Raw genomic sequence first — 16,375 nt, forward strand, 5'->3', positions numbered from 1 at the left:
AATTAGTCCTTTATCACTTCACTTCCTCCGGAGCCTGAGGGCAGTAGGGGCAGGAGCTGCAAAGCAGCATAACTGACAGGTCTGCCTACTCCCTCTGGGAGCTTCACCCCAGGAAAGTGCCAGGCTGCTACCAGTCAGTGAGCTCAGGCAGGGCTGACCTGGCCATGCTAGAGTCCCAGGCCCTTGTCTAGTGAGGTGCAGTGGAGGTGAGGCCGGCAGTCAATTCATTCGTCAGTCTTGTGGATTCAGCCCCTATCCTGGACATATGCAAGGGACTTTGACCTCCCCCATTGCCAGAGCTGCAGGTGCTGGTGCCGGGTACCTGGGGATCCAAGGCCCCTGAGATTCCACATGTGCCTGAGCAGCAGCTCTGCCCAGATTCCAAGTATCTCTCTGTCAATGTGGAGGTCCCAGTGGGTGACATCATGGGGGAATCTCCTGACACTATGGTTACAAAGGTCTGTGGAGGAAGTTGTGTTCGGGGCAGGGAGGGGGTCTCATTCAATCAGAGTTTCCCCACAGTGGGGAGTCTTCCCCTGACGCCATGCCAATCCCAACTGGGCGGCTGTCCTGACTCACTCTTCTTTGTTCTCCATGGATTGCCTTACTTCCTTTAAGAATCCCAGTGTGTCCACCTGGACCATCCAGTTGAGGAGCTAGTGTTTACGCACCACTCGCTGCTCTCCATGAGAGCAGTGCACACTAGCCACTTCTAGTCAGCTACCTTGACCTCCTCTCCCCTAAGTTTTTAAATTCATTCTTTTAGATTTTCTGGGTTAACAATCTAATCTTAGAATCTGGACTTCATGCATATATATCTTACATCTTATACTCTTTTTCCTTTTGCTTTTTTCTAATTGTATTGCCAAGTATCATCACACAAGTTAAAATATGCTTTTCAGTGAATGAACGTTAAGCAGAATGTTAGCTTTCCTTTGAGGCAAAACTGTTTTTAGTATGTTAAAACCATGTCCATCCACTCCTATTATATTACATTTAAATCGGGTTGTCAATAAGCTAATATTTACTAATAAATGTTAATTTAAATGATACTTTTTACATCTACTGAAATGTTTTCTTTCACTTCTGTTCTATTAATATGATATACTGTAAGTTGTACACTTGCTGTGGAAACAGTTGTGTTTTAATAATATACACGTGGAGTTTAAATGAGAATATTTTAATTACTTGTCATTTAATAATTATTATGTTCTACCATAAAGCTAATTCATGAAAATGTCAGTTATAAAGTCTGCCAACATGGGAAGCTTCAGCATTGCGTACTCATCTGAGTGTAAGTTCAAACAGCCCAGAACCTTCCATGTCACTTTTAGTTGCCTGTTTGTGTCTCCAATTCCTTGGCTGCATAGTTCCTTGTCTCAATAGCAGATTCAAAATAAATAATAATTAGTGAAGTGAAAATGAAAAAAACACTTTGAATTACTTCAATTATGTCATTCTATGGGAACACTTAGTATTTTTGTGCTTAAAAATTAAAACACCAAAACTAATGATTTGTTAGTACAAATGAATAAAATTTTGACTTTTAATGTCTTTCCACTTTATCCATTTTAATTGCTATGTGTTTGCTTTTTTAACAACTTTATTGAGGTACAATTTGCACAGCAAAAGAATCATTCATTTTAAGAATACAATGAGTTTTCACAAATTTAGAGTTGTGAAACCATCACCACAACCTAGTTTTAGAGCATTTCTACCAGCCCTAAAAGATCTCCTGTGCCCTTCTTCAATCAGTCTTCATTCCTACCCGCAACCAGGGGCAATCATTGATCTGCATTCCAACTCTACAGATTTGCCTTTTTTAAACTTTTCAAATAAGGGGAATTATACACTATGTAATATTTTGCATCTCACTTCTTTCAGTTAGCATGATGTTTTTGAGGTTTATCCATGTCATGGCATGTATCAGTACATCATTCCTTCTTATTGCCAAATAATATTCCACATATAGATATACCACATTTGTTAATTCCTCTACCAACTGATGGGCATTAAACTGCTTTCACTTTTTGGCTATTATTAAAAACGCTGCTATGAAGATTGGTGCACAAGTCTTTGAATGGACATGTGTTTTCATTTATTCTTGCATAAATACCTCAGAGTGAAATTGCTGTGTCAGATAATAAATTTATGGTTAACTTTTTAAGAAACTACCTTGTTTTTAAAATAATAAACAAATCATAATAATAAAATGGTGCATCAGGGCTATGACCTAGTTGCCTAAATTTTAGCCTTTATAGATATTTTGCTTCTCTTATAATTCATTTATTAATTGCCAATTATATAGATAACTTATATTAGACTGTAACCAAAAGTTCAAAGTTTCATTGCTATGTAGCTATTAAAATTATTGAATTAATTGTACTTTGTTCTTTTTATACCATTTAATTACTTTATTTTTCCTTCTATTTTTTCTTTTTTCATTCTTGTTTTATTTATTTTTGTTTTAATTGGTTTGTTTTAAATTTTTTTGTATTTCTAAGCTATATGATTATACATAAAAAGCATAATTTAAAAATCTATCCATTACTATTACTCATTTCATTTTATGAAATTTACTAAAATAATTTTCTAGAATAGAGGGAAGATATTTGAAAATGATTTACTTCAAGTGTCAAATACATTAGGTATACCAATAAAATTTGATAACTAAAAGAAACCAACAGCCCTTTACGTAATTATTTGGTGATCAAAAGTTATTTGTCTCAAGCTGCCTCTTCTTCTCTGCACAGACATTGAGCGCTGCCAATTTCTTTTAATAAAAAAAAAATAGAGAACTGTTAGGAGTCATACCAAACATTTTCATGGAGGAGAAAAACAGTATATTAGAAAAAAAATGGAAGAAAAAACTAGTGTGTGAGAGGAAATGTAAGATTAACTAGAATTTGGTAGAAGTCACTGCCTAGTCACCAAGAGTATGGTCAGTCAGCAGATAGCGCCCCCAGTTGGTTCCCAAATGGCCATCTTCAACTGTAGAGATCTGGCTAAGATCACACCCATGTATGAGTGCCCATTGTGGTGACTGAGCAAGGCAGGAATATCAAGAACTGATTTTCAGCCCTGCAGAGGACAAAAACTCAGCCATTTGGGCCCAAAATGGGACCCCGGCTCTGTATATCAGTACTCACTCCAGAGCACCCTGCCATTTTGGTGCATCACAGTTGTACTTCCTTTGCCCCATCCCACTTCTGCCACCTTCCTTTCACATTAATTGATCCAGAGACATCAGAATCTGAACTAAACAGGGTGTGTGAGTGTAAGTGGTAGGAGCACTACACAAAAATAACTGGACACTGCCTTGTGGTAGCAGTTAGCAGAAAATGGAGAGATTAAGGTTAAATTCAAAGATGGTCATGTTGAAAGACCTAACATACAGTCTGATTTAATAGTAAAGGTGAGTAATACTCTTTGCCATAGTCTAGATCTCTCTGAATTTGATCTTCACCACAAGTATAGTTACTTTGTTTAACTGAAGAATCTTACAAAATCTCTGCTTTTTCAATAATTGTTAAAGTTTATTGCGTACTACAGTGGGTCAGATGCAATCCTTAGTTATTGGACTTTCTCCATTTTCTTTAGCCTCTGTTGGAAAGTTGGGAATTGTTCATAGAAAGTTTTTATGAGCCAGACCTGGAAATAACAATATCACTTCTATTCACATTGTATTCCTGAGAAATCAATCACATGGCCACAGGCAGAGGAAACAAAAATATAGGTTAGCTGAATGTCTAAGAGGGAGATGAAGTGAGATTTGTGAGCAGTTGGCTAGTCTCTTTCAAGGATATCAAGCAAATAAAATGCCTTGAACCATGCTGACAATTTTCCCCAAAGCAGCAGATAACTTCTTTAGAAGTGCAGGAAGCAGGACAAGTAATAAGCCAGTTAGAATTGGGACATTTGCTTTTGAAGGGTTCAAGGCACAAAACAAAACCCCGAAGAATCTCTTCTTTGAAAACATGAACAGCTGGCACAGGAAGATATTGTCACACTGGATCTGCTTACCTGCGGGGCAAGTTTGCCAAACAAGCAAAATAAACCATGCAGGGATGAAGTTCTGATTTGGGTCTGGCTCACTCCACAATCCCATCAGGTTGCTGGGCTTCCGAGAAAGCATCTAATCTTCTCACCTGTGATCTTCAAAGAGGAAGTCTCATCGCTATTTAAAGACAGATGAATTAGGAAAAAAAAAAACTATGAATCTTTTTTCAATGAGGAATTCAAGACAAAGAAGAATAACGTTTTAAAAGTAAGATTTACAAAAAGTTTTATTAAGCAAGAAGCACAGAAAGAATTACTTTTGAAAATGATTTACCAGAGAAAATATTTTAAGATGTATTGTGTTGGTTACTTATTGCTATGTAACAAATCACTCCAATAAGTGTAAACTTTTCTTACTGCTCATGCATCTGTGAACCTACTAGAATCTGATTGACATAGGCTAGGCTCAACTGGGAAGCTCTTTTTGTCACTGCATATCTATTAATTACCTAGGGTGGCTCTGCTGACCAGCAGACTACCCACAGTTATATTATTTCCATGATCTGCCAGAAAGAAAATAAAACAAGCAAGAACATGTGAGATCTTCAAGGCTTGCGCTTAGAATGCAAACTGTGACTTTTGCTCATGTGTCATCAGCCAAAGCAAGTCACATAGCCAAGCCCAGATGAAATGAGTACATGCCATCTGTGATGGCGAGGCCATAGCAAAGGAACAGATGCAAGAAGAGGTGAAGAAATGAGGAAAATAATGCAATAAACCACAATTTATTTTAACAAAATTTAAGTAATAACTTCAAAACAAAAGACAGACATGATAAAGAGATTGTCTTCTTTCTTTTTTCATCAGGGTATAACCAGATGTTTAAATCTTTGGACTCAGTTCAAAAATTAATTTCTATCAATGTGTCTTTTCAGTGTGAGATCAGTATATTCAAAGTGATAAGAAAAAAGAAGAATGGGCAAATAGGAAAAAATTTAAATGGAATTGAACATGAAAAAAAATCCTATAATTATAAATTTTATAAAATCAATTTAAAATTAATTATAACAATACAGAGAAAACCCATTAATGTAGAAGATTGAGTCAGACATCTGCGACCCACCTTGAAGCACTCTGCCACGTTCCAGAAGAAAGAAAACAAAACAGCAACAGAGAAGGTATTAAATTGGAGGACAGCACACAGAGATCCAAATTTGATCAATAATTCTGAAAAATAGAACAGAAAAAATACTGAAATAAAGTATTAGTAGAAAAAAAATTGAATTGAATCTAAACATTTAAAGAGGTTACATCCGAAGAGTAAAAACCAAACCAGATATACCCTGTTGAGAAGTGAAAGACAACCAGCCTAGAGGTGGTAAAAAACGTAACCTAGCACAGGAGAACACTTACACTGAGGCAGGACTTCTGCACCACACCAAATGCCAGAATATGGGGAAAACGGCTACAAATGCATCAGGGAACAAATTTTAAGCCAGATGCTCTATGTTCACCAAAGTTTTGCTTCATGTGTAAAAGTAGCTGAAAGAATATCATCTATTTATTTATCCTGGAAAAAGTAAACCAAGAAAGTATTCTATTAAGGTTTATCTGTACATATAAAAGGGGAAATTATGGCCTAAGAACAGTAGAAGTGAGTCTCAGAAAATACGTAAACACAGCATTGAGTATAAGTAATTGTTTAACAACATTATATCAGAAAGTACATTTTAACACTATTTGAAAGAAAAGTAAATTAATTCTCACATGCTAACAAAATAATACTTTAAAATAAGAAGCTGGGTAAAAAATTGTAGATTGTGTATTTTTAAAAGAATATGATGGGAAAGAACAAAATAAGTTTATGACACAAAATTATAACTCATGAATCTTCAAGCTGAATCATAATAAAATACAGGATCACATAATTAAAAACTAGTTTTTCCAAAAAAAAACAGAAACAACAGTAGGAGGGTATTTTCATAGCTCTCTGTCCCTGTTACATCAAGCAAAACACAAATGAAGAAAGATATGGGTAGCGAATCAGTTAAAATGCCTTGGCCAATAATAGAAAACAGAATTCAAAAGTTTAAAAATTGGGGAAAATATTTATTTCCTTTTTCCTTTTTTTATTTTTAATGTTTTTGGTCTTTAATAAGAGGAAGTTGGATGAAAGGCTGTGACTTTGTGATATCAGAAAAGACCACCATATCTTTAATCATCTGCTCTGTAATTTTCCCTATGACTAACTCCCTTCCTGGTTGTAAGATTAAAATCACACTCTTCATCCACACATGCAGACATGGCAAAGTCCTGGGGAAGGAAATGGATAATTAACTCCTTATTTCTTTCCCTGTGTGTCTCTGTCTCTCTCTTTCTCTGAATGAAAAAATATTTTATACTCAATATCTCTCCAGCAGATTTCTCCTGGATTTATGTTGCTCACTCCATCAGCAGAGACAATTTACTCTTAAACAATAATCAATTAGGTAAGCACTCTGCTAATGAAGATTGAAAAATAAGCTTGAGGAAAGCTAAAAACGAATAAGTATGAAAGAAGAAAATATTAATTTTTGAAACAATAGAATTAATAAATAATTTTCATAGATATTTTGCTAGAAATTAAACCAATAACAGACAAATTCTTAGTGTAATAAATAATGTATAAATATACAAAATTAGAAATAAAGGTGGAGATATTATCATAGTTTTAGAGCATTTTTTTAGAAAAATAAGATACTTAGCAAAATATATAAAATGAACATACAGGAAAAAAATACATTTTTCCATTTTATTAACACTTATCAGTTAAAAAACACAAGAGCAAAATGTTCCAGAGCAACAAGAACTCTCAGAAACTGCAGTGAAAAGTGGGAAAGGATGAAGTCACTTTGGAAATCTGGGAATCTATACTAAAACTAAGCATATGTCTTCCCAGCTATTCCACTCCTAAGTACATACCTGATAGAAATTTACATGCCAACAAATATGAAAAAGTATGTTTATAGTAACATTATTTAAATAATCCCAAACTGAAAACAACTCAAATGCCACCTACTATAGAATACATAAATAGTGTTTTATATGTAAAATAGAATTCTACACAACAATGAAAAAACTATAGCTAAACCCAACAATGAATCAAAAATACAATGTTGAACAAAATGATCTAGACATAGAAAAGTGAAGTTCCACATAAGGCATAGCTAGTTTACAGTGGCAAACATTAGACTACTGGTTATCCCCAAGGGGATTAATGACAGTTGGAGGGCCTAGGAGAAGTACCTAGGGATACCAGTAATATTCTGTGTGTTCATTACATGAGTATGTTTATTTTATAGAAATCAATTGAGCTGTGCACTTATTATTTTGCTCATTTCCTTACATATGTTATGCTTCAATAAAAAGTTTACTTAAAAATTTTTTTTCAAACAGCTTGGTCTCAAATTCTTCTGCAACTTGCTAGGTATATTGCTCTGGGCAAGACATAACTTATCCAAGCCTCAATTTCCCCATCTGTGCATCAGAGATAATAATTTTTCCCTCTTCATGTAGTTGTTGTGAGGGTTAGATAAAATTATTCATGCTTTGGGAGGCCCAGGCAGGTGGATCGCCTGAGGTCAAGAGTTCGAGCCCAGCCTGGCCAACATGGTGAAACCCCATCTCTACTAAAAATACAAAAAAATTAGCCGGGTATGGTGGCAGGCACCTGCAATCCCAGCTATTCAGGAGGCTGAGGCAGGAGAATCACTTGAACCCAGGAGGCGGAGGTTGCAGTGAGCCAGGATCACACGACAGCACTCCAGTCTGGGCAAAAGAGTGAGACTCTGTCTTAAAAAAAAAAAAAAATTATTCATGCAAAATGTTCCGCACACTGTCTTGCATCAGGAAAGCACTGAGTAACTGATAGTATAATTGAGGATTATTAACAATTTATTTAAAGGGCCTAAAGAAGGAAAAGGTAACATTTTACTAAAGACTTACATGACCTGAATATACTCAAAAATGATGTTTATAGATAATATAAAATCATGCTTATAAATAGATTCAGGAACAGATAGGAAGGCTCAGGATTTTACAAATGTAAATACTTTCTGTTATTAAATAACACATTGAATATAATTTTAATAAAAATTCCAAGTGGTCTTTTCCTTGGACAGAAAACAAAATTATTCTCAAGTTCATCGAACTGACTGGTGATGACCAACCAATGGTTGAGAGTAAATGGTGCTCAGGGCAAGAGTTATAATTGTAATTATTTCCCTTTTGTGCAGTGCCTAGCCCAATTTCTCATACGTAATTGTCCAAGAGAAAAAGAAAAAAGGACCTGAAGATATAGTTATAACTTGTAAGGTCACATGATCATTCATCATGCCCGAGTTCAGATAAGTCAGAAACGATTTTGAGATAAGCATTTGTAAATCTGGCCTTCCAAAAATAAAGAACAGATTATTACAAAATACAAGGGCTAAAAGGCCACTTGTGCATACTCCTAATATGTATACCTAACCATCATTATCAAGATTTTTATAAAAATTTCATATGTGGAGAAAATTTGTTTCCAAAAGTAATAATAATAATAATAATAATTTAAAGCATCTTAAATGTTCAATTGTAGGGGATTGACTGAAATGAATTTTGTAATCATTATAATTTACTATTATTAAATATTATTAAATACATTATTTAAAAATCAGCATTACTCACAAGTTTAAAATATTTCATGACATGAAAACATTGCTGACACATTGCTAAATAAATAAAAGAAGGAAGCCCTATGTAAAAAAAAATAAATTGTGTAAATCTATGAAAAGATAGACAGAGGCCAAGAAAAGCTATAGCAAAATCCTTAAAAGTAGTTATTTGTGTATGGTGGAATTCTAAGTATATTTTTATTTGTTCTTTTCTGTTTTCTGAATTGAATATGTATTACTTTATTAATTAGAAAATTGTGAAAATGGTTTTTTTTCTAAAGAAAGAACAAAAATCTAGGAAAATCACAGAACAACATTAGATGCTAGTCAGATTTGTGTTCACTGTGAAGTCCAATCTTGTTCCTTTTTAGCCTGCTTTATCTGGTCAAGTCCATTTAACTTGTAAGTTTTTGTAAATGGGAAGTGGCAATATTATTAAATTAGTTCCTACCTAAGGATAGAATAAACAAGCAGAGTCATACATATTAAACTACCCAAAAGGAGTCCAAGTGAGTCAAAAGAGGTGTAAGATATTAGAACTGCAAGGAAAAATAGTTATAAAAACCTGCCGAGGCTGGTCCTTGCCTGAATTAGGTGTTTTGCATGAGATAATACCTAAAGCCAGTAGCAGGACTGCAATAAAGCTCTCACAGCACTAGCAATAATGAATATTTAAATGTGTGATGTTTAAAAATAGTAATGCAACTTCTTTTTGAAAGTCATTTCCTTTTATTATTATTTACTATTAATATGCACTCTGTCAACCATTCACTCAACAAGTCTTTACTAAGCGTCTAATATGTGTCCTGTTGCATGTTGGGGCTGCAATAATGAGTGAGTCAGCATTCAAAAAACTCCCCAGAGGTTGTTCAGTGATGGAGAACCACACGCTCCTGAATGTTCTCCTACATCCTAGTGTAACTTACAGTTGCTTATGCCATAGACCCATGGAGCAGCACAAAGAAAACAAGCAGAAAGGTGGTAGGAGTTGGGTGGGGAGGATAATTTAGTCCATCATCTGGCTTCCATTTAGGAAAAAATTAAAACATGACATATTAACTTTAATCTTAACCATCAAGATCTCCAATATCTGGTTGCCTCATTTATTTGATATCTACTATCCAATTCCTGTTTTCTGAGATAAGTGAGGTCCACACTAAGCCCTAAGACATGTCTTCAGTATGAAATTGGTGTTTATTAGTATTAAAATTGTTATTCTAAAATCAAGTATCAAAAATTCTTAACATCATTTCCTGCATTCTTTTTCCGTTATGCTTTACTAAGTCTTCAAAAGAATATTTTTCTTTGGCTTTTTTTAAAATTTAGGGAAGTTATGAGAGGACATTGTGTTTTCGTTGTTAATTCTTATTTTGTAACTAGTAGGAAAATATATATTGTATTCAGCTGTAATCATTGTGAATTTACCCATTTCAAAAAGCCTTCACAGAATGAACTACTTAAAATTATGAAATTGTATTAATTAGCATGATAATATTCTACTAAACATATTTCTCCACCATCTCTTATGTGTCTCTCTCAACACACATGATTGCTACCACCAAAGTAACGTAAGGACGACAAAAAATTAGTATTTGGTTTTCTAAAATGACTATAAATCTTACATTTCATCAATATCTCCCATTCACTGAAGAAATTTAAGAATAAATAAATAAGAAAGTAGGCTGTGGAATATTATATCTTCTATGTGAATTGTTATTTTTATTTTGCTTAATGGACCCCTGTTGATTTCCTAATAATGCCTTTTATTTGTTCAATAGCAACATTGCTACATCAATTTTCTTTGGAAACCATTTGGCATATTTTTTTCTATTTTTTACTTTTTTTAATTCTTGAATTTTTATTGTAAATTTTATGTACAAGAAGCTGATATAATATAAAAGCATAGTTTAAGGAATAATAAAATGGTCACTTAGAAATTCACCACCTAGTTTAGGAGTAGAACATTACCAGTACCTCCTCCCTGGTCACATTTCCCTCAGGGGCCAATGCTATAATGAATTCTGAGCAAATCTCTTACTTTTCTTCACATCTTTAAAACACATGTGTCAGCATTTTTTAAAGTATACTATTTTTGAATTTTACATAAGAGGATTCAGAGATTATATTTTCCAGGAAAGCTTTTTTTCCTAACAATAACGTGATAGATATTTACCCAATGTTAACTGAGAATACATATTCCTTGTATGAATACTCTAAAATTTATTTATCCATGCCACTAATAATGAGCATGTAGGTTCTTCTCAGTACTTTGCTATCATCATCAATGCTGATATGAAATTATTTGAGTACATCTTCCGGTATCTAAATGTAAGAGACTGAGCCATAGTAGTTTGCATTGGAACAAAATGTTCCTAGGTAGCTTAAAGGTGTTGTCCAAATGCAGATGAATGTAATAGTTGGTATTGCTACTGTAACAAAGTACCACAAACAGTGACTTAAAACAACATAATATATTATCTTATAGTTCTAGAGGTCAGAAGTCCAAAACTGACCTCTACTGGGCTAAAATCAAGGTGTTAGTAGAACTGTGATTCTTTCTGAAGGATCCATTTTCTTGCCTTTTCCAGCTTCTACAGGCTGCCCACATTCCTTGGCTCATGGCCACCTTCTTTTTTCAAAGCTATCTAAATGAAGTCTGTTGAGTCTTTCTCACATAATGTCACTCTGCCACTTACTCTCCTGCCTCTCACTTCTACAACTAAGAATCCTCGTGATTACATTGGGCCCACTAGGATAATCTCACTATTTAAGGTCAACTGGATAGCAAGTTAAATTCCATCAACTACCTTGATTCCCCTTGTCATGTATCATAACATAGCTACAAGTGTGAGATTATAAAATACACAAATATGAGAGGTCATTATGCTGCTTACTGTAGAACATTCTTGAAAAAAAGAAAAAAGAATGTGGCTGTGGGACATGGAGCCAATACCAATAAGATTTACAGAAAATCCTCCATGTTTCTAAGAGAATGGGATTAATCAACGTATTGCCAGTTTAGACTAAAAGGCACTGAGAAAGTTCAAAACGGAAAGAGATGTCTGGGTCCCCAACTTTTCTATAGGCAGTAACCAGGCTTAGAAAACTATTCAGTGGTAAGCAAGGGTCTTTCCTGTGAAAAACAAAGGTCTTCTCAGATGGCAGTCAAGAACTCTGGAGGAAATTGAGCTGTAGTCAGCAAATTGTTCTCAGGGGGCAAACTGAGTTCTAGTAAGAAACATTCTTTGTGTTCAGAGCAGGAAATCCTGACAACATATGCTCAGCTAGATTTCAGAGTTGCTATGAACCTGTGACTGCTAGGTTCCTCTCATTCCTCCCTAATTTAAACAGAAATATCTTTTATGGTTCTCCTGCTCCTCTCTCACCTAACACCGTGTAATGGGAGTGGAGGCAGGGGAGATTACATGTCTTTTTTATTCACACATCTCTGAATCAAACGTAGCTACACCTAAGAAATTTTCTCCAGCTCTGGACCTGATGCAATTCACATGATTATGAACTTCAAATCTTGTAAGACTTTTGGGCTTAAAAGGAGGCAAGTGTATTTTACCTATGGAAAAGGTTAAAAATCACTGGGACCAGAAGGTAGATTTTTGTAGATTGCCAAAGAAATGGTCCCCAAAGTAACATGCCCCCAGTATCCACATTCTTGTATATTTCCCTCTTGTATGTTTCCTACAAGAGGGAAACAGTTTATCACTGATATAGATAAATTTATCACTGATATAGATAAATTGTTCTGGCCAATGGGAAATCATGAAATGTAATATAAATAGAGACTTGATAAGCAATTGCATATTGCATATTAGGCCTTGCAGTCTTAGAGGCTGCCACCACCATGTGAGAATGCCCTTTCTAGCGTTCTTAAGGATGAAAAATCACAGAGAGAAGCTCAACCATCTCAGCTATCTCAGCTGAGCCCCAGGCCATCCCCCAGCTAAATGCAATAAAAGTGAGATGACTCAAAACTCATCCAATTGATAGAATTAGAAAGAAATTATTAAATTTTTTTAAACAATTGTCTTTGATATACCAATAAACAATTGCTACAGGTATATACTTGTAATTAAGATGCAACTTTTTGGCTGGGTACAATGGCTCACACCTGTAATCCCAGTGCTCTGAGAAGCTGAGGTGAGAGGATTGCTTGAGGCCAGGACTTTGAGACCAGTCTGGACAATGTAGCAAGACCCCATCTCCACAAAAAATTTAAAAATTAGGTAGGCATGGTGGTACACACCTGTAGTCCCAGCTATTCAGGAGGCTTGAGGCTAGGAATTCAAGGGTGCAGTGAATCAAGATTTTACCACTACACTCCAGCCTAGGCAATAAAGTAAGACCTTGTCTTTTAAAAAACTACAACTTAAAAAAAAATCTATCATATTTCTTCAAAATTTATTCAGTGGGGTTTTATTCTTGTTTCTATATGAAAATTCCAGTGGCTTTATGATTTTTTTTTCATTTTTTAGATAAAAAATAGTCACACAGTATCAATTCAGAAGTTGAAATTCCACTGGAGTTCAGAAGTTGAATACGGAACTTGATTTAATGCCAATCTCCATGCTTTACCATTTAGTCCTGCTGCTTGCCGAAAGCCTAAAAGTCTGAAGTGGGTAGAGGAGGTGGCAACACTGAGCATCTTCTCTTTCTCTGTCTGGCACATCTTTTCCTACCCTTACAACTCATAAGGAGGAGATGGAGGATACACTAAGAAGCTTTCATCTCATCCTCTAAGTCTGACTGATACGCAAACTAACTCTTTCTCTTGTGAATGAATCTGAGGGAGAATCTCCTCCACAATTTCATTGACCCAGACAGATGCCATTCTATTCAAGATATTCTCCTCTAATCATTTCTGCCTCCATCAGGGATCCAAGAGCTCCCTCTCCCACTGGTCAGCATCTACCCAATGAATCCTTTGCTTTATGATTTCCCAGCAGGCAAGCTGATGCTGACACAGACATGTACTGTGGAGGCCATTCGGGCTTGCTTAGGCCAGAATCAGGCTTAGCTCTGTCTTTCCCATATGTAGAAAACACATTTTAACTTCTCTGAGTGACAAATTGAATTAAAAAAAAAAAAAAAAAAGACCCATCCTTCTGCTGTCTGTAAGAGACCCATCTCACATGTTGTGACACCTTGACACCCATAGGCTTAAAGTAAAGGAATGGAGAAAGATTTATCATGCAAATAGAAAACATAAAAAGCAGGGGTTACTATTCTTGCATCAGACAAAACAAACTTGAAACCAATAACAGTTTTCAAAAATGACAAAGAAGGGCATTAAATAATGATAGAAGGGTTCAATTCAAAAAGAAGATTAAGGTTTAACTATTCTAAATATATATGCATCCAACATTGGAGCACCCAGATCTATAAAATAATTAATTCTAGACCTAAGAAAAGACTCAGCCACACACTCATAGAAGGAGCCTCTACACCCCCCTGGCAGCATAAGACAGATCACTAAGCCAGTAAACTAACAAAGAAATTCTGGAGTTAAATTGAACACTTGACCAACTGGATCTGATAGACATCTGCAGAATACTGCACCCCAAAACCACAGAATATACATTCTTCTGCACATGGAACATACTCTAGGATTGTTGACATGCTTGCTCATAAAGCAAATCTCAATATATTTCAAAAAATTTAAATCATACCAAGCATCTTTTTGGACCACTGTCAAATAAAAATAGAAATCAATAGCAAGAGGAATTCTCAGAACCACACAAATACATGGAAACTAAATAACTTGTTCCTGAATGATTTTTGGGTGAACAACAAAATTAAGGCAGAAATCAAAAAATTCTTTGAAACAAATGAAAATAGGGACACAACATGGCAAAACTTCTGGGATGTGGCAAAGGCTTAAGAAAGTTAAGCCTTTGTTAAGAAGAAAGTTTATAGCACTAAATCAAAGAGATAGATCTCAAACACCCTAATCTCACACCTAAAGGAACTAGAAAAACATGAACAAACTGAACCTAAAGCTAGTAGAAGACAAAAAATAGTAAAGTCAGAACAGAGCTAAATGAAATTGAGACAAGAAAATAATACACACGATCAACAAAATGAAAAGTTTGTTATTTGAAAAGATAAACAAGTTCCATATACCACTGGCTAGATTAACAAAGGAGAGATGATCCAAATAATCACAATCAGAAATGAAAAAGATAATATTACAATTCATCCTACAGAAATACCAAAGAACCTCAGAGACAGTAGTCACTGAACATCTGTATATGCACAAACTAGAAAATCTAGAGGAAATGGATAAATTCCTGGAAACATATAACCTCCAAACATAGATCCAGGAAGAAAGTGAAAACTTGAACAGACCAATATCAAATTTCAAAATTGTATCAGTAATAAAAATCCTACCAACCAAGAAAAGCCCTGGACCAGATGGATTTATAGCTGAATTCTACCAAACATACCAACAAGGGCTGGTACCTATCCTATTGAAACTATTTCAAAAATTGAGGAGGAGGAATTTCTCCCTAACTTATTCTACAAAACCAGCATAGTTCTGATACTGAAATCTAGCAAAGGCACAACAAAAAAGAAAGCTATAGGCCAAAATTCCTGATGAACATAGACACAAAAGTCCTTAACAAAACACTAGCTAAACATTGGGTACTCATGGACATAAAGATAGGAACAACACACACTGGGGACTCCAAAACAGCAAAGGGAGAGGGGAAGGCAAGGGTTGAAAAGTGACATATTGGGTATTGTGTTCGCTATCTGGGTAGTAGGATCAATAGAAGCCTAAACTCTAATATCACACAATATACCCATATAACAAACCTTCAAATATACACACTGAATCTTAAATAATAAATAAATAAATAAAATGACTCCTTTTTAAATTAAATTTTCCTGGCATCTTTTTCCAAATTTCAACTGACCATCTATGTAGAGATATATTTCTAGTCTCTACTCTGTTTTGATTACCTGCTTGTCTCTGCTGCTGCCAATATCACACTCTGTTTATTACTTTATGTAGTGGGTCTTGAAATCAAGTAGAATATGGTAAATACTCCAACTTGTTTTTTTCCCTTTTTCAAACTTGTCTTTAGTATTCTAGATATGTCTTAGAGGATGCCTACTGTCCTTTTTGTATGACTCTTCATAAACAGTTCACAACATGGCCATGTGCCTCTCTAAGACTAACAGAAGAGTCTTTCTAGAGTCCACTTGCCATACAGAGTTACCTAATCAAAGGCGTGGTATCCCATCATCTTTGCCATCTTACATGGGTTAGAAGCCAGTCACAACCTCTTTGCATACTCAAGGGAAGGAGACTATATAGGGGCATGGAGCATTGGGGTCAACCCAGGATGTGTCTGCCACAACATCTTACATTAAAATTTTCTTGAGTATTGTATAATTTTTGATGCTGCAGAAAATGATAGTTTTTAAATTTTATCTTGTAATCATTTGTTACAAATATGTAATAATGCCATTGATTTTCACATATCAAACTTGTATCCTGTGAATTTGCTATATTTGCTTATTAATTCCAATACTTTTTTGTAAATTCCATAGAATTTTCTATGTAAGAAATCATACTATCTGTGAATAATGGCAATTTGTCTTGTTCTTTCCCTGTTCTTATGCCTTTTCTCTCTTTTCTTGCCTTATTACACTTTCTA

General features: G+C 35.0%; 1 long non-coding RNA gene across 2 annotated transcripts in view; it reads right to left on the reverse strand.

The window, feature by feature from the left end:
* Positions 1-2,609: 2,609 nt before the first annotated feature.
* The window catches only part of LOC126955703 (uncharacterized), a 70,269-nt gene continuing 56,503 nt past the window's right edge, over positions 2,610-16,375 (reverse strand). For both annotated transcript variants that reach the window (XR_007726048.1, XR_007726049.1), the window contains 2 exons: positions 5,123-5,226; positions 2,610-4,177 (listed from right to left, as the gene is read on the reverse strand). This is a non-coding gene — a long non-coding RNA (uncharacterized LOC126955703). The remainder of the gene's footprint in view (positions 4,178-5,122; positions 5,227-16,375) is intronic.

The sequence above is a fragment of the Macaca thibetana genome, chromosome 5 (assembly GCF_024542745.1).
Source record: "Macaca thibetana thibetana isolate TM-01 chromosome 5, ASM2454274v1, whole genome shotgun sequence".
NCBI lineage: Eukaryota > Metazoa > Chordata > Mammalia > Primates > Cercopithecidae > Macaca > Macaca thibetana.